Raw genomic sequence first — 24,731 nt, 5'->3', positions numbered from 1 at the left:
TCTTAACATATTCAGTAACAAAATTATACTTAATATCTAAATGTTTCAAGCAACGATTATGTTCTGAATTTTTAGCCAACGCAATACACCCTTGATTATCTTCTAAAATTACAAAGTTTTCAATTTTCATGTTTAAATCATATAACAGTTTCTTAAACCATAATCCTTCTTGGACTACATTACATAGAGCAATTAGTTCTGTCGAATTACAGAGCGCTGCATTACCCGTGTCTATCCCCTTAACGAAGCCTCGAACACCATTCTCGTGTTATACGTATACGTATTCTGTATACGTATACAGAAATTCTCCGTTTTTTAGAAGCTCGCGTTCATTCATTTTATTTTATCTACCCTTCTGGAATTTAGAGCTCGGTCTCCCTAGAGTGCAATCTGCAGTTGCAATCCTCTTAATATCATCTTTGACTCGCGTTGCGTGGAAAACTCCTTATCTACAGTTTCCCAGGGAACACAGCTGCCCACCTCGGAGCAACGAAAATCCTAACCGTCAGATTTCCAAATATAGAAATCACCGACGGATCCCCGCCATCATTTAGGGGTCTATAAACCTATGATTTTCGTTGCTCTGGGGATTAGAACGATAGAGTTTCGTCGAGTCACATCTCGTCGATTGTTGTAGAGTGTGCACTAGTGAGATCGGGCTTCAGTTTCCCTTTCGATCAAGTTAACCTTATAGATCCGCGAAAACGGTTTATATCTATTACGGCAATTAGAACCACACTCGACCCCCGCATTGCCAATGCGTCAACACCGTGTAACTTAATGGTAACTTCTACTTTCAATACATACAACCGCGACAACACAACACTTCACAATTGTAATTAGCATAGTTATTTTAAAATGTCGTTAAAAAACGACATTTTCGTATTTGAATGCTATTCACGAGGGAAAAAGACATCAAACCTGTGTCACTCCAATGCCTTGGATCGTACCACATGTGTTCCACTCAACGAAACATCGTTCCAACCCTTACACTTGGGGTGAACCACCCCTAACTTTGAACCACCCCTGCTTAGCTCAGGGGCCAGGTTTCGAAACGGGATCTGTTGGCCTTTCATTCTTAACGTATCGAGAACAATGATGTCTTGATGTCTGGAAGTCCTCCTTTACGAAGGGGGTTGAAAAGTCGAAAAGATTTTAGGGGGAGTGGGGGATTGTGAGGGGTGGGTTTCTCCGAAAGCGATTTCAAGGGGTGCATTTTGTAGGGGGCATCAAACAGAGTCGCCTCAAATGTTTTTTTGATTTTTTTCACCCCCTTCCGTCGCCCCTGGACCCTTCGTAAGTGCCATTTTTCTGCATTACCCCTTTGGGGGGGGGGGGGGTGAATTAACCCTTTCTCATCAATCTTCGTCAATGCAACTTTGCACACACCTCGAGGACACTTCAAAACTAAACCTCACGAAGTTTCCCGAAAATCGGTTGAAAACTCTCGGAGTTATGACGTTTTGAAATAGTGTCCCGATTGTTTTGACGGCTAGTGTATTTAATTTTGGGGATAGCTGAGACGATTCTGAACTACGATTTTGTTTGCAAAAATTTCGAATGGTGTCGAATTATTATCGAAAACGAAGCACTATCCGCAAAGGAAATTGTGGTTCAGAATTGTCTCAGTTACCCCCCATTTCCGGTTCTTACACTAATTCAACGACACCCTGTATACTCTACCCATGGAAATACTGTCTGAATAGGTTTGAGATAGTATTTGGTGGGGGCGACGATATTGAATAGTGTTAATGAATATGATGTCTAAAGTGGATGTAATGATAGCAATAATTAAAGACCATATTTTTTGTTTCTCCGACAGAAAGTTAAACCAAGTTTGGCAATTTTGAATATACTTCAACCGTGTTAAAATTTAGTCTCTTGATAGACACTAAATTTTAACTTCAGCTCGTATGTTTGAAGTTACTGGAAGAAATTGAGGGCTCGTGCCTCTAGGTACTGGATAGCGAGGTGTTCTGAGAGGTGATTAAAGAATTTGGAAACTCTGATATATCTGGTAATCAATGAAATATATTCTGTTAAATTTAGTAACGACGGATATCACGATGATTTCGTCGAGAGTTGAATTTATATATATATATTCCCTCAAACTTGACGACGACTAGTATCACAATGAGTTTGCAGAGGATATAAAATATCTATATATATATATAAGTAGGGGTCTATACAGATATGAGACTAGAGACACTCGTCCGTTCGATTTATCGTAAATTAACAATATCTTGAAATCAATATTATCTGTGGCAACGTGAATAACTGTGATTGGCACGCTTTATCGATCAATGCAAATATGATAGGGCAACGATTGCGAGATATACCTTAGGAAAACCCAAAGTTGGTTGTACAAAGACTTTTGAATACCTATCCGCATTCACACAAGATTGCAGGTGTTTTCTTAAGACAGTGCTCGGAATTACTTGCACATTTCGACCCGATTCCTGAAGCACCACCTCCTGCATCCACACTACCGGTTTCTCAGGGACGTACTACAATAGATATGTCGGGTTTCACCCGCGTAAGTAAAAATTTCCTTGCGCTGTCAGTATTTTTATTTTTACAGATAAATAAAGTTATTAATATTATGTTTAGGTTTATAAATAATAATACCTCTTGGGTGATGTGGAAAGTTATTGACAAAATTGCAATCATTATATCATATATTATTGTTATTATATGTATATATAAAAGGTGTTTATAAACCTAAACATAATATTAACAACTTTATTTATCTGTAAAAATAAAAATACTGACAGCGCAAGGAAATTTTTACTGACGCGGGTGAAACCCGACATATCTATTGTAGTACGTCCCTGAGAAACAACGTCGCGCGTACGATCGCCGGCTCGGCCGTCGAGCCTAAACCGGTAGTGGGGATGCAGGAGGTGGTGCTTCAGGAATCGGGCCGAAATGTGCAAGTAATTCCGAGCACTGTCTTAAGAGACTACTACGTTTGAAACCGAATACACACGGTTTGGAAAAGTGGTGAGCGCGTTCAGGATTCACTTCGTGATCAAATGCACAATTGTGGATTTGTCACAGCACCTTCCCATTCGGCCGATTTCTCGGAGGAAATGTTCGGGTGGAGACTTGTACGAAGCCAAAACCAGGTTGTGACACCTAAGAGTTTACCAAAGGGCACGAATGTGAGCTATTGGTGTTCTCTGGTGTCGGACGCCCAATTCTGACAGTACGAATCCGATCGTGATTTCCGCGGAATCCTACTGTGACAACCTACCCGAAAACGCTCACCTCTCACCCGTTTCCTTCGGCAAAAGATACAGACTCGCTCTCGTTGCATACCTTCGTGAATTTACTGCTTTTGACTACTACGTGGTCACGCCGGATTGGGCGTCGTTACAAATCACAATGCAGCAGTGCCACGGCTCGGTTGTGCTCGTGACTCCTCGGTTTGAGGCGCGTATGCAACGAGAGTAAGTTAGGCGGTTTGACTAAGTTATTTGATCGGTTTGGTCACTCGATTGGATACCGGTTTTCGGTGAAGGATTTGAACCTGCTGTCGCGGTCGCTTCCAAACGTAGAGTGTCGGTCCTAGTTCTCGCATCGAGCTCCTTCGATCCAGGATCGAGTGGGATCGATGCGCACGCATCCTCTTTTGGTAGGGTGCTTCTCCTAATTTCTCCTCCTCGTAGGAGCGGTTCCCGGTTTCAGATAAGGGGTACCCCTTGACTAGCTCATAGTACGCGCGTCGATCTCCCTCGATCGGATATCGAGTAGGGATCGATGCGCACGCGTGTCAGATGCCGCGACTATCCCGAATTCTCCTCTTCGCGAATAAACGGAGGATACAAGTCTTTCATGAGTGGGGATCGCCCCTTAATCGTTTATGTAGTTATATGTAACTAGGACGGTTACAATACTTAATTTTAAATTTTGCGCCCCCTCCGAAAAAGGTGCATTCCAGTTAATATGATGTATTTAATAATTTAACCAAACTCATCAAACGATGGTGAATAACAATGCAGTTTAAATAGAAATTATTTCATACTTTTCACTGCATTTTCCTATACTTTTAAGCAATTATATCTAGAGCTAGTGCGTATTCATATAAATTAACTAGAAATTATTTCATACTTTTCACTGCATTTTCCCATACTTTTAAGCAATTTTATCTAGAGCTAGTGCGTATTCATATAAATTAACTAGAAATTATTTCATGCTTTTCACTGCACCTTTTTCGAAGTCGGTTAAATTTTTTTCCAAAAAATTATTTTATATCTCTCCCACTGGATAATGAAATGCTATCGTAAACATGAGACAATTTGTACTTTGTAAACGAGTGGAAACAACAAAAGTCATTATTAATGTTTTTTTGTTTGTTTGTTAATTTATGATTGTAACATTTATAACATCAAAATGAAAACAATGATGTAAAATACGAAAGATTAAAGAAATTCCTTCTTAAATATTGATACAAATTGCCTTTTATTTTTTAAACTTTTCGAATGATAAATCAGCAAGCAAAACGACACAGTGACGTGCAGGAAAGATAATGTTTTCATTGTAACAGTAAAAGAAATAAACGGTGATATCAGAAAAAAACTGTTTCGCATAGGAAATCTTTAATCAGAATGAACTTTGAAGTTACGTGGATCCATTTTATTTGGTTCCAGTAGACAGCATTAAGGGCGCGTGAAGGTTACCAACTTTTCAATATTCAGAGTACAATGAACTATGTATCAAGATTAATCAAAATATTCCTCATCGAAACTGACTTTTAATAACCTTGAATTTCCAATCATTAAACTGTATAACAGTTGAAAGTAAAAGAAAACGTCATAAAAAATGTGAATGGATAACATTACAAAAAAATAAAAGTAGAAATAGTACACACCTTCGTATTCATACTTTTTATAATTACGTGTGCAACAGAAAGGATAAATTACACACTTTTTGATGCTCTTTTTGCTGAAGAGGCGCCTTATTTTCATTGCTATTTGAATCTCCTTTCTCACGTTAAGCAGCCCGTTCTGCCACGAGAAAATCGTAAGATGTTATACCAGTGAAAGTTCCGTGCCTATGGTCGATTTTTTATTGACCAGAAAGAAGAAAGTTGTGATCATTAAAATTGCCGGAGGAAACATCTGAAACTCTTCAAAAACCTGCTTTCAACGCGGCGCGCTGTTTTTTATAGTTATTTTTTTACAAAATAATTCGATAAAACTCCAAATTTGATTTGCGAAAGCTTTTTTTCTCTTACAAGAGAAGGTCGCGATCCGGACGAGCGCTTTTTGAACGAGACCGAGCTCACAAAGAGACATCGCCTGGTGTCCTCCGAATTTTTTAATCAAATTTTTCTTATATGTAAAGATGGGTATGTAGAACAGCCTCTGCAAGTGAGAAGGCGCGACTGTCTTTCATTTTCAAAAATAAATTTTTAAAAATAGCTAAATTTCGATTGACGAGTGTCGATCATACAAGAGTCAGAGGTATCATAGAAGCAGCGTGGCGCAATCGGTGGAGTGCCAGGTTGCGAAGTCGATCTTTTGCGCTGGACGCGGTTCGTTCCCGGTAGGAGTCACTTATTTTTTTTTTTACTTTTTCTTCCATTTGTATCATGTTTTGTTATGGAAACAACCTTTTTATATATTAAGATTATTTTCATACAATATTGTGCAATTTTTATGTTTTCTATCGCATTGAAAAAGAAGTCACGATGTGAAAGGAGTTTCTACAAGCTTTTATAAAAACTTAGGTCATTATAGTTTGTAAATAACAATTTAATTATTTTAAACATTGCAAAAACAAAACATGATACAAAAGGAAGAAAAAGTAAAAAAAAAAAATAAGTGACTCCTACCGGGAACGAACCGCGTCCAGCGCAAAAGATCGACTTCGCAACCTGGTACTCCACCGATTGCGCCACGCTGTTTCTATGATACCTTCGACTCTTGTATGATCGACATTCGTCAATCGAAATTCAGCTATTTTTAAAAATTTATTTCTTGAAAATGAAAGACACTCGCGCCTTCTCACTTGCAGAGATTGTTCTACATCCCTTCTTTACATATGAACAAAATTTGATTAAAAAATTCGGAGGACACCAGGCGATGTCTCTTTGTGAGCTCGGTCTCGTTCAAAAAGCGCTCGTCCGGATCGCGACCACCCCTTGCGAGTTGTTGAACGTTTTCGAAACGGCATTTTCTCCGCGTCGCTCATAAATTATTGTAAATACTACACGAACTGTATTATATGTGATATCATTGTAATCAGAAAAATGATAAACATTTAATATTGAAAGTCTCGCTTATTCAGCTAGACCCTTACTTTCAGGTATCGCGGCATCACGCAGCTTACTCGTAGGCACACGGACATGCCACCAGGCGTTGCATGGATGAGTGTGTCTCGACACGGCTGTTCGCACCAACGATACTACATTGTCGCTGTTCACATTCAGACGTCTCGCTTGCTTATAAAGCCTACCTTACCTTACCAGCATCATATTTTGAACAGCAGAAATTGCATTCAGCTCTCCTACTGGCTAAATGTTTTACTTAATTTTCTTCTTCTAGTGGTCGCTCGGTTTTTATGACGCGTCTATCTTTTCGGCGACGGAGTAATGCTCCTATTTTCTCTGGCATCAATGTTCGCAAACTGGAGCCACTTGTCTCAGCTACAAAGGATAAAGTCATCTTTAATGTTTTTCCCTCACATTTGTAACAAATATTCACATAAAACATACTGTGTACTTACATAGCAGGATTTTTCGGTAATGAAAACAATATTATTCCAGCATCTCCTGCTTTACGCATGCAGTCTGCCATGGCACATTTATGTGGCATTTTATGTTAACTGTTAAGAAAGAAAATAATAAATACAAATATGTACATATCATGAGAACACAGCAGCATACTACAATTACATTTTATGAAATTATACATATATATAATTTATTAAATGTAGCTTTAAGTTATGTATAAAATGCTTCGAATCGGACGCCGCGATGAACAGGAATATTTGGAATTTACTAAAAAAACTTATTTGTTGGCCATGACCGACGCTCAAATTTCGAACAAAGGATAACTCGAAAATAACGCTCAAATAATATGAAATACGCGAAATAATTTAGAATACTTTTTCGTTGATTATTAAAACATGCAAACATTATCTAAAGTATACTTACGTATGTATTAAGAAACAACGCCGAAATTTACAAAAAGCACGACAAGACGCACAACTACACGGTAACGGTATAAGCAGGTATAACGATATAAGCACAGAAAATATAATACATATGTTTGCACTACACGCTCTAAACGATTCCTTAAAAGTTCGGTTCTGGGATACTAGAGGCGATATAAATCGTATACGCATACCTTCCACTCTATCTAATACTCTTTGGTCTGAACGACTCCATAAACGCTAATGTAAATAGGAACCGCGCGGTTTCCGCCATGTCTGAACAGGCCCTTAAGGCCGTTCTTCGATTCGTCGACTTTCGGAATCACTCGGCAGGGCTCGTCGGCCGGAATTGTAACATGGCTGCCGCTCATGCCGTTCGTTCATTTCTAACCTGTATAACTTGCCAGTTTTGTGTTTGTGATATTTGGACGCCGCAAATTGAATAATTGTTTTGGTATTCAAAGGCTACGTGTAGTGATATTGTATTGGGAAGTATATGGTTATAAGTGATGAAATATCTTCCGGGTCGTTGTGGAAAGAAATATATAAATATGGTGATTGAGTGTGCAGTTCATAATAACAATTTCAGTAAATGTTCATTTTGGGCAAATAAGAAACATTGTGCAATAAGAATACGTGTTGTAATACAATAAATTGTGCGTTACAAGTAGTGGAACTCATTATTCATTTTCTCACTTCATCTTTAACATTTAAATTTCTTGCAATGAGATGTCCTGCCATCGATTTTGCGTCCTTTTGAATCCTTAAAAGGCCGAAAGTAGTATTGTAATACAATATGAATTGTGCGTAACAAATAGTGGATCACTTTTTTCACTTCTCAATTTATCATAAACATTTAAATTTCTTGCAACAAGACTTTCTGCCATGCGTTTTCCATACTTATGAACTTAATTCTAATACAATAAATTGTGCGTTACAAATAGTGGATATATTTTTCCTATTACTCACTTCATCTTTAACATTTAAATTTCTTGCAACAAGACTTTCTTTCATGCATTCTGCGTACTTTTGAAAACTTGAAAGACTAAAACTGATCTCTTTTTTTATATACCAGGTGTACAAGTATGAAATGCGGATTTTTTTTCGAAAAAAACATGTGAAATTCGGAAGAATGATAAAAAGTTGTTTATTCAAAGTATGCTCCATCACTAGTTACACATTTTTTCCATCTTTCGGGCAATTTATGGATTCCTCGCCAGTAAAAATCTTCTCCTTTTGTGTCGAACCATTCGTCGAGCCATTTCTTTACATCTTCGTATGAACAAAAACGCTGCTCAGCAAGTGCATGATCCATCGATGCAAACAAGTGATAGTCTGGCGGAGCCAAGTCTGGTGAGTAAACCGCATGTGGTAATATTTCCCAATTGAGTGCTTCCAACGTGTCGCGAACTGGTTTTGCCGTGATATGATGGAGCATTGTCATGGAGAAAAATGACCTTGTGTTGTTTTTTCTGATATTCAGGCCTTTCTCCAGGCTTCAACAGTTGATAGTAGACCACACCCTTCTGGTCCCACCAAATACAGAGCATCGTCTTCCTGCCAAAGCGATTCGGTCTTGCGTTCGATGTGGATGGTACGCCTGGGTCTACCCATGGTCTTTTGCGCTTGGGATTATCAAAATAAATCCACTTTTCATCCCCAGTAATAATACGATGCAGAAACGACTTTCTGTTCTATCGTTCGAGAAAAATTTCGCATATGTTCTTGCGCCTCTCCATCTGTCTCTCGTTCAATTCATGTGGTATCCATCCTCCGACCTTGTGAATCTTGCCTATCTCTCGTAGACGATTCGAAATAGCTTGTTGACTAACGCTTAATTGCTGTGCAAGTTGTTTTTGCGTTTGAGCGTGTTTTTGCAATTTTGTATCTTCATACTTTTTTGACGGTTTTCCGTATTGTTTGTCTGCAATATCGAAATCACCGCTTTTGAAACGCCGAAACCATCGTTTACACGTATCTTGCGATGGAGCATGTTCACCATAAACTTCTCGAAGCAATCTGTATGATTCAGCTGTTTTCTTCAAATGAAAACAAAAAATTAATTCTGTCCGCGAATGCTCTTTATTTGGCACAAATTTCGACATATCGAACACAGCAAAACAATACGATCCACACACTTTTTCAATTTATTACTTATGCACGTTTGATACTTGTTGATGACAAAACAAAATGGTTTATATTTAAAATCTCTATAGTACACACTGCGTCGGTGCGCCATCTGTTTTCTCAAATCAGCACTTCATACTTGTACACCTGGTATTGTAATATCAGTACAAATTGTGTGGTACACTTTGCATTGCCTAAGATCTTGAAAAATTAATTTAATTTCAAGATATGATAAAACACAATTTCACAGGATGGATAAATCTGAGAGGTCCTTGCAATTTGTGATAGTTCAAATTCAAACATAATAAAGAAAGCTGCTTCCAAACAAATTCTGATTGCGAAATTACTTTTGTTCGATCACAATAGTAGTGGAACAACGAAAGAAAAATTTCTATATCAAACCAATACTTACTATTACAATACAAATGTGAGATCACTGTTATAAGTTTAAGGCAGCGATTTTCCACCACGGTAAAAGTATTTCCGATGGTCATTACACGAGTATGGTAAGGGGCAAGGGCACAACATGGGTAGCTGTTGCTACCCATGGAAAGGCATTCTCAGATCATCAATACCCATACTTTTTCTCTCGCAGACTTTCACATAAATTGTCAATTTAAAACTTTGACAATATGAGTACAATTTCATTGTTTAGCGTTGTAAAATATTTCTAAGGACATTCATCGACGCCGATACCTTTCCTCTCACAAGCTTTTAGATAATTTTTCAGTTTAAAACGCTGACAATATGGGTACAATTTTGCTAGAATTAAACCAATATGATTCGGACGTTGAAATAAATAAATTCTGACAACAAAATTTGAAAATAAATCCAAGTCGAGTATTGACAATTGTGACGAGAACCACAGTGAGAAACTCGACAATACAAAGATGATTAGATGATTGTAACCCATCATCTCAATGGTGGGAGGATGTTCAATATCGGTATCAGTGTGAGCGAGTATGCCTTTTGGATCACGTTCGTAAGTAATGTTTTACTAGGCGTGTGCTTGAACCTTCCAGGTACCCAAGTAAAAGATCCGTCAGTAGGGTCCGGTCATAAAAACATGAATGTGCGTGTTTTTGGAAGAAAGTCTGGGGCCAGTCGGTACCCCTGGCGAAAGTGACTTATAGTTCTAAGACGAGTGTCGTTCCCCTTTTACAGCTAAGATCGATAAATTTTGTCAAGACTTTCATTTTTTATTAAAGTTTAACTAAGTCCATTTAACATAACAGTTTTATTATCTTATGTTTGTTTAGTTTTAGTATATCATAATAAAAATTATCCTATGCATCAAGTTTCATCTTACTTATTTGCATCCTACCTATAAAGTTAGGTACGATACTGACTTTTAGGTCCCTCCAATACCAATTATTTATCCCTATAATGTCTGCGTAATAATCTATTTAGTACTGCCAATGATTTCAATCTAAAAATAATAAACAAGAACAATAAGAATCTCACATGACTTTTGATTAATGACAAAAATTATATGAAAATATTTTTTCCAAAAATTTTGTTTGTCATATCTAACTATTGAAAAATTATAAAATTAGCATCAATAGATCCGGAAAAAGCTAAATGTTAATAAAACAAACTAAAAAAACTGATTTTTTTTAGGAATGTGTAGTTCCCCCTTAATATAGCCGCCTGAGACTTAGGCGTGCAGTAACTATCTGGTTCGTGATAAAGATGCATGCAAATCGATGGAAGCAGATCATTCGGAATCGCGCGTTAAGCAAGAGGAAGCGTAGGTTAATGTGATTCGACTCGGAAGTGGTACAACATCCATGAAACCGATGCGAATTTCTCATAATCTACCGCGAAAAGTCAAACAAACCGCAAAACCGCATAACACGCTGCGTTTCGCAATTATGCACGGTTGCAAAATTTTAATTTACATAATGGTCGGAATACGAAACACGTTGAAACGGCAGAGTAATTAACTTCGCCACAGCCGACTCTAGTATTAGCCATGCTGAGAAACGTGGCAACACCGCTCAAGTCTAGATCGAGAGTCCTATTTTCCAATATGAGAGTCTTGTGCTTCCTATCATAATTAACAGTTTTTTTTAATAGAAAACTATACGAATGTACACCATTTGTTATTAATTATGTAAAAGTGGGATATAAATATTATAACTATAGTAAGTAAAAGTAGCTTAAAAGTATATTAATATCTGTAAATGTAGTATAAATTTGATGGACTCTGAAAGTAGTTTGATGTTATGATGCATTAAACTTGAAATATTTACAGTGGTTTGAAGAAAATATAAGTGTGAAGGAAGATAAAACCTTCTTTGGACCAAATTGAAGTGTTTTAAAATTAATAAGAGATATTTTAAGTTAATACAAACGTGAAATAGACAAAATTGTTGGTACGAAGCCAAAGAGGTTAAGTGAATGTGTGGAAGAGATGAAAGGAAGCTACCCAAGGAAAGAATTGTGCAGTTAATTACAAGAGTGTGTTACAGGTAAATTTCCCCACCACCCTAGGGGTATTCCCATGGCCCGTTACTTTTTTTAATCATAATCGGAAAATGCAAAATAATGAATAACTGATTGAATGCTAATATATGTCAATTTATATAAAATATGTGTATGATTTTCAGATTTTACAAATTGGGACTTCAAGTTAGCATCATTAATTATGGCTTCCATTATGGCATATATATGACTGAATACGGTCATTACTTCTTCTGTAGGAACAGAAAGGCCTCCTCTTTGTAAGCTATCAAAATATTTGTCGCCAATACTTTTATCTTTATCCTCCACAATTAATAATCCAGATAGCACAGGGACGTCCTGATAACGTCCAAACATCCCCTGAACGTCCTGTGACGTCCCTGGAACGTCCCAGTTACATCGAAGGACGTCCCTGGGACGTCCGATGTGGACATTCCCAGAACGTTCTCTGTGAAATTGAGATTTGAAAAAAATTAAATTTTAATTTTATATATTTTCTTTTATTTGTTGGTAGATTTTAGCTAACTGTATTTATTTCTTGTAACTGGATTCTATTAAAAACGACGAACAAATGTTTCAATTTTTATTTACCTCCGACGGGATTCGAACTCACGATTTTCGAACTACAACCCGCAACCTGCTTCCTCACTTACCCATAAACGACTTTGCCAAACCGACTCGTATTTTAGGCTTATATAGTGACTCGCATCAATATTCGGATACTTTTTAAACTACAATTCCTTCTTTTGAAATTGGTCTAAATGACTTGGACTTTTTTTTGAAAAGTTAGAAGAATTAATTTACTAGGTAATTCTGAATAAAAAAATTACGCCAAGTACATGAAAAAGTGAAGGACTCAAGGAGTTATCATAGAAAAATAAAAGATCCCCATAAAAAACTACAAGAAAGTAGAAAAAGATGTAAAATCAAAATGGCAAATGAGAAATGAATAAAGAGATCAACTATTTCTAACAATTCTAACGCACAATTTATTGTTTTAGAATACAGTTCATACGTTCACAGAACGCATAGCAGAAAGTCTTGTAACAAATTTAAATAATGAGAAAATGAGAAAAGAAACAGAGATCCACTATTTGTAATACATAATTTATTGAAAAAGGAAGGTCAGACTTAATCCTTTAATTTTTCAAAAGTACCCACGACACATGACAGAAAGTCTTGTTGCATTTAAATGTTACTGATAAAGTGATTACATTTTTTCTTTAATAAATTTCTTGCAATGAGACTTTCTGCAATGCGTTCCGCGTACTTTTGAAACCTTAAAGGATTCAAACTGATCTCCCGTTTTCGATTATTTGGAGTCATTCACTATAGAAATTAGCTTTGTAAAAAGAAGTGAGGGCCCTATAAAAAACTTCAAAAAAGTAAAAAAATTACGCCAAGTACATGAAAAAGTGGAGGACTTAAAGAGTAATCATAGAAAAATAGAAGATCCCCCTAAAAAAATTCAAGGAAGTAGAAAAAGAAGTGAAATCGGAATGAGCTGCTAGTACATGGAGATGCTTTCCAGCACAGTGCAATGGCGATACTGTATAACACAATGAAAAATTGGGTGCTTTCCAACTATGCGCAGCTAAAATGCTGTGTTCAACAGTGCAGACGTTCAGACCCTAATGACAACTCATGTAAACTGACTGCTCCACACTTTGGCGGTGAAATGAAGAAGCTAAATAGTGTATGAACCACAAACTGAAACTGTTTAGACATTTGCCTAGATGTCCGTGGCCTGGAAGTCAAATGCTTGGCATGGCCAGGCAAAGCATCAATACCCATACTTTCTCTCTCGCAGACTTTTACATAATTTGTCAATTTAAAACTCTGATAATATTATGAGTACACTTTCATTGTATTGGGTTTTAAAATATTTCTAAGGTCATTCATCCACGCCAATACCTTTCCTCTCGCAAGCTTTCAGATAATTTGTCAGCTTCAAACTCTGACAATATGAGTACACTTTCATTATTTTGCGTTTTAAAATAATTCTTTCTTATTCATCGACACCTTGATCTTGGCTGGCCACGCCAAGCATTTGACTTCCAGGCCGCGGAAATCTAGGCAAATTTCTAAACAGTCTCAGTTTGTGGTTGATACACTATTTAGCTTCTTCATTTCACCGCCAAAGTGCGGAGCAGTCATTTACATGAGTTGTCATTAGGGTCTGAACGTCAGTACTGTTGAAAACAGCATTTTAGCTGCACATAGTTGGAAACTACTGAATTTTACATTGTGTTACACAGTATCGCCATTGCACTGTGCTGGAAAGCATCTCCATATACTAGCAGCTCATTTCGATTTCATATTTTTTTCTTCTTTTTTGTAGTTTTTTTTTATGGGGATCTTCTATTTTTCAATGGTAACTCCTTGAGTCCTCCACTGTTTCATGTACTTGGCGTAATTTTTTTACTATTTTGAAATTTTTTTATCGGATCTCACTTCTTTTTACAAATCATTTATTATATAGAATCTATTTTAAATTTATAAAAATAAAATTGATATTTCTGTAAACTCTACATAAGAAGTCAAAATTATTATTTGTTTTTTTAATTGAATAGAGTAAAATAAAGGGAGAGGGGATAACAAAAGCGAATATATATATTTTATATAATTTATTAATTATAAACACTTATTCGTTCAATTTATAAATAATTATATATACCCGTAATTTTTTTTTTGCTGCAAGAAATTTTAATGTTAAAGATGAAATGAGAAAATGACTCCATTTCTATAAGCTCTACATAAAAAGTCTAAATTAAAAACACTTTGTCGGTATGGATCTATATTAAAAACAGTTTTCTGTATGAATAAAGGTATTTCGCAATTCAGATTTTGACAACTTACCTTGTAGTCAAGATCGATCAACACTTTACAACACTGGCTGCAATTTGTTATTAAACCCTACATAAAAAGTCTAAATTGAAAACATTTTGCTGATATAAATATAATCAATAATGCAATAGTGTAAAAAGTTTTGACACTTGAGAGGTTATGAATGATGACATCTGTTTCGACTCTCGACGCTCGATGGCCGACGAGCCATGCCGAACCGAATGATTCCGATAGTTGACGAACGACACTCGGCTTTTGCTTAGCTCCTATTGGCTAAGGGTTGACGACGGGAAAATCATACGAAAAATACCGTTTCTGACAGATACATGACATGATATTACGATATCTCAGGTTATACGTGGACCGATTTTATTAACCGACTTCGAAAAGGAGGAGGTTACTCAATTCAACATGTATATATATAAATTTTTTTTTTTTTAATGTGTGTTCACCAATCGAATCGGAACCTGACCAATCGGAATGAATCCTCTTGCATCTTGTAGAGCATGCCCCCCGGTGGTCCCATTGTCACGACTTTTTGCGATTTGTCATTTTTTACCCGTCTTTTTACCAAAAAACCGTGATTTTTAGGTATGCTTGCCGATTACGTCGAGATGGCTTGAGGAATCGGAGTGAAACCTCTTGCATCTTGTCGAATATTTCTTCCAGTCGGTCGCGTAAAAGAAACATTTTGTGAGTTGTCATTTTTTAGCCGTTTTCTTTTAAAAAACAGAAAAATTTTGTCTTGCTTCTTACTCCGAGACGATGGACCAATCAGATTGAAACTTCTTGCATCTAGAAGAGCATTTGCCATTTGGTCCCATAACAAAACATTTGTCCTTAGTTTGTTTTTTACCACTTTATATCACTTTTTATCGCAAAGAACGTACTATTTTACGTATGTTTGGCCTGAAATCGATGAAATCCCTTACATTTTGCTGCCGTACAGGTTTTCGCGGTGATCACATTTCTAAAAACTTATGAATTATTTAATTGTTTATAACTATTGCTATTGCAAAATTCCTTTTCTTTGCTGAAACTCGGCACGGAATTAACCGATCGGGATGGAATTTTCCGCATTTCATGAAAGATGAATTCGTGATGTTCCCATTTGCAAAAATGTATGGATACTTCCATTGTTTGAAACCATTGTTGGTGCAAAGTTGCTATGCTCTGGTGTAGCTCAATAAGGAATTTACCAAACGCAATCAATCCTTTCACATGTATTCTTAATAATCCAATTTGCAACAATACAGGGTATTCAAAAAATGTTGGATGTTCTTGAATGGAGTGTTTTGGGGGGGGGGGGGTGAGTTTATAAAAATTTTTCTAGACTGGTGTTGGGTTCGAGGCTTCGTTAAGGAGATTTTGACAGAAACCTCCGACCAATCAGAGCGCGAGTATGCCGGTGCAACGCCTCCGAAGCCTACGCTACCGCCGGCGCTCCACCGGCATACTCGCGCTCTGATTGGTCAGGGGTTTTTGTTTCTGGAATATCTCCTTAACGAAGCCTCGAACACCATTCTCGCTAAGGAAAAATTGTTTCAAATCGCCCCACCCCCCGGAACCACGCTTTTCAAGGACCTCCAACGTTTTTGGGTCATCCTGTATATTGCTCATAACTATTGTTATTGCATGAAATCTATTGGTTATAGATTGCCACTAAAAAGAGTGAAATAAAATAATTTTTTGGACAAAAATTTAACCGACTTCGAAAAAGGTGCAGTGAAAAGCATGAAATAATTTCAAGTTAATTTATATGAATACGCACTAGCTCTAAATATAATTGCTTAAAAGTATGGGAAAATGCAGTGAAAAGTGTGAAATAATTTCTATTTAAACTGCATTGTTATTCACCGTCGTTTGATGAATTTGGTTAAATTATTCAATACATTATATTAAATGCAATGCACATTTTTCGGAGGCGGCGTATAATGTAAAATTACTGTCCTAGCGAATTATCGAGGACTGTCTGGATTCCAAAAAGATCGATATACGTCAACACGATTCGCCTGTCTCTCCGACAATGTTGGCCACCACGGAGAGTGATGTGGTGCGGAGAGACGTAACCGCCTGGAAATTTTGGCGTCCAAATTGTTCTCCGAAGATGGGAATACATAGAGCGTCACCGCTGACATACGTCACGTAATCGTCATCGACGCGTGCGAAAAATATGTTACAAAGCTTCGTGCTTCGTTTGTCTCGAACTGCGACACTTTTTGACTTTCTTGTGATTCACCAGATTCACATAAAATTCTTTGTTTCCTTTAGACATTGGTATTTGCTTCGTCTACGAAGTGGGAAATTTCTTACGTTAATTCTGTCAACTCGACAAAATTCTGTTCGAGCAAAGATACCGAACAATTACCTACAGACACAAGTACCAAATTTGGTTTAACTATCTGTCGAAGGAACAAAAAATATGAACTGTAATTATTGCTATTATACGTATTCATATTCATACAGTATTTCCATCGGGAGAGTTTATACATTAGCAGTAATCAATTTTGCCGCCCCTCCCCTCCAAAAAAGCCCCAAATGTACTCAAACTATATTTCCGTGTACATACTATATACATTAACTATTAATTCCACATAGACAATAAACATGTATACATTGACAGCATTCAATATTGCCGCCTCTACCAAAAGCTAACCCAAACTGGAATTAAAATTTTTTTACATCTGCGCCGCCTCCGAAAAATGTGCATTCCAGTTAATATAATGTATTTAATAATTTAACCAAATTCATCAAACGATGGTGAATAACAATGCAGTTTAAATAGAAATTATTTCACACTTTTCACTGCATTTTCCCATACTTTTAAGCAATTATATCTAGAGCTAGTGTGTATTCATATAAATTAACTAGAAATTATTTCATACTTTTCACTGCATTTTCCCATACTTTTAAGCAATTTTATCTAGAGCTAGTGCGTATTCATATAAATTAACTAGAAATTATTTCATGCTTTTCACTGCACCTTTTTCGAAGTCGGTTAAATTTTTTTCCAAAAAATTATTTTATTGATTTTGGTTTTATTCGAAAGCTTATATGCGGTTTACATAAGAAAAATGCTTTTAAATTTAGAAAATATTGCAGGCTATTATATCCTATTATATTCTAAAAATATTTAGAAAATATTATGAAAGAAGTTTCAGGTTAAGTTGGAATGGACCATCTCTCCTGTAAAAGATACGTGGTAGCTCCAACGCTACGTATATATACGCGGTGACAGATAAGTTTTCATGTACTTGGCGCCGAGACGCTACCGCGTCTCTAGATACGTGGTAGCTCCAACGCCAGGTATATATACGCGGTGACGGATAAGTTTTCATGTACTTGGCGCCGAGACGCTACCGCGTCTCTAGACTCCATAAATCGTATTCAGCAATGAAGAGTGGATAAACCAAACTTATAATGTTCTTCGTTCATTTGTAGTTCTTGTATATACTGTGACGTACTTCGCGTGGGCGGCCGGGAAAGCCGCTAATCGACATGCTCGGTCGCACAATTTCCACGGACGCATTTATTTGTAAGAATTGGGCGCCAGTGCCAAGTGCACGCGTCCGTTACTTTCGTCCTTCCGGCTGTTCTACGGAGAACGAAACTCAGGGGAGGTCGAAAAGGGAAATAAACTTTGATCCGCGTACGTTTAATCGAATTTCTTTATTTAGTCGAAACCGACGCGGGGGAAATCCGCGGTACACACACCGTTGAGGAAAGGGTGTGGCGACTACGCGCCGAAAAGGATACGCGGCGCGGAATTCCCGATACAAAAGAAAGTATTCGACGGAAAGAAAACGAATACGTTACCGGCGCGACTTAACTCTATAAGGGGCCTTGAAAAAAAATAGTCCCCCCCCCCTAGAATTAAATATAATCGAAAAGATTATACCGTGAATTAACGGTTTCTCGTTTCGAAGAGGCCTTCTTCTTCGAAACGCGGCGCGTTCTCAAACCGCGCAAGGTCACGCAGGAGATTCGCAAAACGGACGGAGGGAAGTCTAATGAAGTTCCCTCCGGTGGTGGTCCTGTCGCGGACGACAAGGCTGCTCCGGAGTACGCTCGCGGACACGCACTCTCGCACCCACGCACGCCACCAAGGGAAACCCAACCAGTGGACCCTACCTGCAAACAGCCGGCTCTAGCTCCCAGGCTCTCGGTTACGTCCTCTCCTGGGGATGGTGTGGAGCTGCACCCACAAACACACACGCACGATAAGGGCTCGAAAGAAAAGGAAACACGCGGTTCGGGTAATAGGGGCGCTCGCTCGGACTTCCGTTCGGTTTGCCGTCAAACCGTTAATTGCCTTCTTCCTACATCGATCGCGTATCGATCGACGCGCTGTTCTCGCCGCCGGCTCGCGGCACTCCCCACCCAGGAGCTGTAGGGGCTCCTTACGGTGTGCCACCACCGTGGCATCTTCAGGCTTCCCCTCGTGGCAGCTTCGAGAGGCGATGGCAGCGGTATCCTTCCCGATGGTGGTCAGTCGTCTTGGTGGTGGCCACACCACGGTCCTGGGGTGGAGGACACCGTGACCGGCGACTTGCCGCGCTCGCGTGAAGACGCGGCTCTCTCGGCGAGGGGTAAGGGGGCGCGAAAAAGGCGCTGTTTTAGATTTACTCGACAAATATTGCAGGATGTTGTGGATTTCTGGTCTGCTAACACGTTACACACTTTATCATCAGTCATAGTACAATATCAGGTGTGAGCGCCTTTAAAGGATTTACCGAATTTGTTTTCCACTGAAGACGAGGGTTGCAAATTTTTAATTTCATCTATATAGAAATTGTAATTCTCTAAAGTGTTAGACGGTGTTTCTTTGACAAATTTAAATTTCAGTGGTCTGCAAAATCTTACAGACGATGGTCTCTTGTTTCTCCATAAAATATGACTACTGTGAACGATCTAACCCAGGTAGCACAGGGACGTCTTATGTACGTCCATAAGACGTCCGGTACTGGACGTTCAGGACGTCCTATGGACGTCCAGGTAAAGTCCAAACATCCCCTGAACGTCCTATGACCGTCCCTGGAACGTCCCAGTTACATCGTAGGAAATTCTATGTACATCCTTGGGACGTCCGGTGCTGGACATTCTCTGAACGTTTTCTATACGTTCTCTGTACGTCCATGGGACGTCCTGTGCTGGACATTCTCTGAACGTTTTCTGTACGTTTTCTGTACGTCCATGGGACGTCCGGTGCTGGACATTCTCTGAACGTTTTCTGTACGTTCTCTGTACGTCCATGGGACGTCCGGTGCTGGACATTCTCTGAACGTTTTCTGTACTTTCTCTGTACGTCCATGGGACGTCCGGTGCTGGACATTCCCAGAACGTTTTCTGTACGTTCTCTGTACGCCCATGGGACGTCCGGTGCTATCTGGGATAATAATATTAATTAACTAATTAATTAATATTAATTTACAATTGTAAATAGTGTATTTTATATTCGGAAAAAAATATTCTGTTCTACATATTGTATAAATATTATATTATAAATAATATTTAATAATATTAATAAATAATATTTGTTTTGTTTAAAAAAAAGTATTTTTCCCTAAATCTAGAAAGTTCAGAGCGGACATCCCTGGGACGTACAAAATTTAAGTCCCATGGACGTTCGTAGGACGTTCCGGGCGGACGTCTCTGGGACGAACAGAATTTAGGTCCCATGGACGTTCGTAGGACGTTCCGGGCGGACGTCGGGCGTTTGGACGTAAACTGGACATAAAATGGACGTCCGGTGCTATCTGGGAAGTGACCGATTTTTAAAAACGAAAGTCATTACAGGAACTAAGCAGTTGGACAGTGTGATATCAGACACAGATGGTTGTCTTTTTGTCAGGAATTTTTCTAATTCAGGAGAGTAAAAAGTCTGTAAATTATTTAAACAGCAAAGGAGAATGAAATAAATTGATTATTACGTTAGTATGAAGAAGTTGAATAATTTTCATTATATTATTCATTAAATAATCCTAATCATTAATCATTAACTTAAAGTTATTTATAAAGTATTAAATATCATGAAAATATTTATTTAAAATTATTTTATTGTAAAAACAAAGCTAGATTGCAAAAGATGAAGACAAAAATTATTCTCAATTAAAAAATATAGAACAAAAAATTCGGTTCACCCTCAACTTGAAAACTGTAAAACGTGTATCACATCGATCTCCAATAAATTTCCTCGATTTTCGTATTCTTTTTGTTTACGTAAGTTCATTTATTTCACATGATATATGTATATTCAATTTAAAAAATGCTTCAGTTATTATTTTTACTTTTTCCTCCTCGCAGAAAATAATAAAATGGGCTGTCCCTATGAATGCTTTAATCCACTCAATAAAAAAAAAACATAAATGTATAAGAAATAAGTTATTTTTAATAACAAAAAAGTGGAATGAGAAATTCAAAAACTGCATTGGATTTTATGTTTGTCACAAATGTCGCGCGTTGTGTTATTGCAATATTTCAAAAAAGAGCTTTTTTCTCTTCGCAAATAATCAAATCTTCTTGAAGTGAAGAAAACGAAATCGAAGTTGAACCCATGGATATTTTTCGCTACATCTCGTGGTAAGTCAGCCTGTGATGGGATTGAGGAAAAGTAAAGAGGCTTGCGTACAAAGCAAGTTTGCAACGGGTGGACGGTAACTTCATTAATACAGGTCGAACTTTATTCGAATGGGCAGATAGAAATTTTGAACACATTCATTTCGATATTTGCTCTTAAGCTGAACATAACACTAATGAAAAGAAACTGATAAAGCGTTTCGATGGAGCAATCACTATCAAAAACACTCGTCAGTATCATAACTTTACTGTCCTTGACCAAGAACATATTTTATGTAAAATAGTTTCAAACTTTTAATCATTTGTCAAACATGCAATCGTAAAAAATAAAAAATAAACTAGCAATCCAAGCTGTTTTTTTCATGTATAGAATAGTTAAAAATGACATCATGTAATTAAGATGTAAGAAAAGCTCATTATTATTTTAGGAATAATATACATTCTGTGTGAAAGACTACATCTTTTACTCTTATATACAACTTGTTGCTGTTACAGATATTTCAGTTTAGTAGTACGTTTAGCGCACGAGCACAAACGTACCGTGCACGACCCGGTGCGCGGCGCTCAGCCGGCTTACTCATATATGTAACTAAAACTACAAAGACTTTGCAATGACTTCCTACAATATAAAAACATTATTAAAATTGAGCTTAATAATACGATTTTTTCAAGAAAATAATGCACAAATATATAAATAGGAATAAATAAGTGAAAAATAGGAATATCGCAAAAACATACAAATTGGTTTCTTGTTCTATGGTATTGGATTTATGTAATAGATTCGGAAATCTAAGATTTTGCGAAAAATCCTTGACACAGTTGACGCGGTTTTATTCAAAGCTGTTGAAGATTTGCTGATAAATTATACAAAAGTGGATATTGAATATATGTTGCTATTCTATTTGACAAAATGAAACAATTTTTACATTTAATTTCAATTTTAATTTCAACAGGCGTAAATATGTCGCTCAAAATTTAATTTTGACATTCTCACTTGGATTTTTTCCCGGAGAATCTTGGCGATGTAAGTGACGAGCACGGTGATAGGTTTCACCAAGATATCAAAACTATTGAGCGGCGCTATCAAGGATATTGGGATGAAAGAATGTTGGGAAACTACATTTGGTTCCTCATCAGAGAAACGGACCCAAAGAAGAACAGAAGACAGAGCAAAGGCCAAAATTATTTCTAGTCGTATTTCTAATCGAAATGAATTCAATAAACGTTTTCCTATATAAATAGGAGAAAAGTACAAAGCAGAGTAAAATTGGAATTTGTGTACCTTTACTCAATCCTATGTTCAACAGTGCTGACGTTCAGACCCTAATGAGAACTCATATAATGTAACTGCTCCGCACCTTGGCGGTGAAATGAAGAAGTTAAATAGCGTATCATTAAAAGTATTCATTAATACATTCGTAACTTCTTTGTGGATATTTATTCCAATTAAGGAAGAATCTGCATACTTATGAGCGAGCATATATGTTCTATGTTCCCATGGAACAGGTTGTGACGGGGCAGAACTTTTCTGCCCGTCACGAAGGCACCCTGACCCCGGAGGGTCCTCGCTCCCTCCTCGCCGAACACGCCGCGGAGGTGGTCCACGAAACGGTGTGGAGGTATGAATGGCCCACGACACGTTAGGAACCCTCTTTTGCGCCCCCTTGCGCTCGCGATCCGCGCCGCGTCCTTGCGAGAGCGCGGCAAGTCGTCTGTCGTGATGTCCTCCACGCAAGGACCCCATGTGGCCACCACCAAAGAGGACTTGCCACCCTATAAAGATGGTCAGCGCTGCCATCGCCCCGGAGCTGCAACGGGAGGAGAAATCGACGTTGGAGATGCCATGGTGGTGGCACACCCTAAGGAGCTCCTTAAAGCTCCTGGGTAGGGAGAGCCACGAGCCGGCAACGAAAAGAGCGCGATTTCGGAAAACAAGAATTAACGGTTGAACCGCGAATTGAACGGATCTATATACGTGAGCGAGCGCCCTTCTCCGTCTTTAGTAAAAGAGTAGGTGTTAGAAACCTTTTTGTTGTTTCGCGAGTGTGTGGGTGAGCTTCCACTCTACGCCGACGAGGACCGACGAAGGAGGGATATTGGGACCTGGGGTCAACCCAATTTAGGTAGGGTAGTTTCCCTTTGTGGTGCGTGTGTGTGAGAGCGCGGATCGAGCCTGTGTGTCCGCGAGCGTGCTCCGGAGCACTTTTCGTCTGCGACAGGACTACCACCGGAGGCGAGAACCCTTGGAGTTCCCTCCGTTCGTTTCGCGTATCTCCCGCGTGGCCTTGCGCGGTTTGAGATCGCACGCGTTTCGAGGGAAAGGGCTCCTTCGAAACGCACAGCCGTTAATTCCCGGCGTAATACTTTTTGGGTTGTATTTTCTTTCTAGGGCGGATTCTCTGTTTGCGAGGGCCCATTAGAATTAAGTCGAGCCAGTTTTAGAATTGTATTGGGAATTCCGCGTCGCGTTTCCTTTTCGGCGCGTAGTCCCCACACCTTCTTCCTTTGCGGTGTGCGTGTACCGCGGAATTCCCCCCCCTTTTGGTTTTCGGCTAAATAAAGCCCAATTTCACTTTCGTGGATCAGAGTTTCCCTTATTTTTCTTTGTCTTTCGCGACCTCCTCTGAGCCCGTTCTCCGCTTGAGCAGCCGGAAGGGCGAAGATAACGGACGCGTGTTTTTGCACTGGCGCCCAGATTCCCTTAGGAATAAATAAATTTCGTCTGTGGGATTTGTGCGACCAAGCGTGTCGAATAGTGGCTTTCCCGGCCGCCCACGCCTGGTTCCGTCACAAGGTATAAACATTTTTCATCCCAATTTAGTAAGTTCAGTTATAGGATTTGTAAGTGTAGCGTGTAATGCTTTCCATCGAGCGCGCGCGCGCGCGTGTGTGTGTGTGTGTGAGCGAATGTGGCGCCATCTGAAAAGAAGGGAATGTTTGAAGAAGATGTGTGGTGATGGGTGTAAATGTAAAGAAATATTTTGTACCAGAATTATTATAGTTACTTCAAAAATATATTCATATAATACTAAAACACGACAGAGCAATAACTTTTCCCACTAAGAAACAACAGGTTATGGGCCCAGAGTACTCGATTTAATACGATTAAGAAAAATTGAGGTTAACCGCGTGGAAAATAAAAATCAGAGAAATGGCTGTAAGTGTTAAAAACTATTTTGACATTGATCCCTTAGTGGGGAGTAACTATAGTAGGAAATTTAGAATTGAAACTATATTGATTGAACAAGAAGTAATTGAGTCGATTCAAATGAACTATGCTGGTACGGCATATTCGACAGTGGAAAAGCAGAAGGAAGCAAGGAAAAAAGATAATGGAAAAAAGATATGGAAAAAAATAAAATTTATGAAAAATGTATAATAATAAATTCAAATCGATTATTGTTTAAGCAGTGCACGATACCCAGTTAGATCTGATAAGAGGAACACCGACGGCGTATGCTATGTGGAAAAGCTTAAAAGAGGCATATGAGAAAAAGGAAGCTAATGACTATGAGATTAAATGAAGATGAAACCTGGAGAAATTTATTCTTAAA

General features: G+C 38.2%; 1 protein-coding gene across 1 annotated transcript in view; it reads right to left on the bottom strand.

Annotated features, from left to right (window-relative positions):
* LOC128882725 (uncharacterized) overlaps positions 1 to 18,855 on the bottom strand; it is an 85,773-nt gene extending 66,918 nt beyond the window's left edge. Inside the window, 1 exon segment of the mRNA XM_054134453.1 lies at positions 18,733 to 18,855. The gene's annotated coding sequence lies outside the window, so the exon portion shown is untranslated.
* Positions 18,856 to 24,731: the final 5,876 nt, after the last annotated feature.

Source organism: Hylaeus volcanicus, unplaced genomic scaffold (assembly GCF_026283585.1).
Source record: "Hylaeus volcanicus isolate JK05 unplaced genomic scaffold, UHH_iyHylVolc1.0_haploid 12158, whole genome shotgun sequence".
In the NCBI taxonomy this organism is placed as follows: Eukaryota; Metazoa; Arthropoda; class Insecta; order Hymenoptera; family Colletidae; genus Hylaeus; species Hylaeus volcanicus.
The sequence above is the reverse complement of the archived record's forward strand: the minus strand, read 5'-3'. Positions and strand labels throughout refer to the sequence as shown.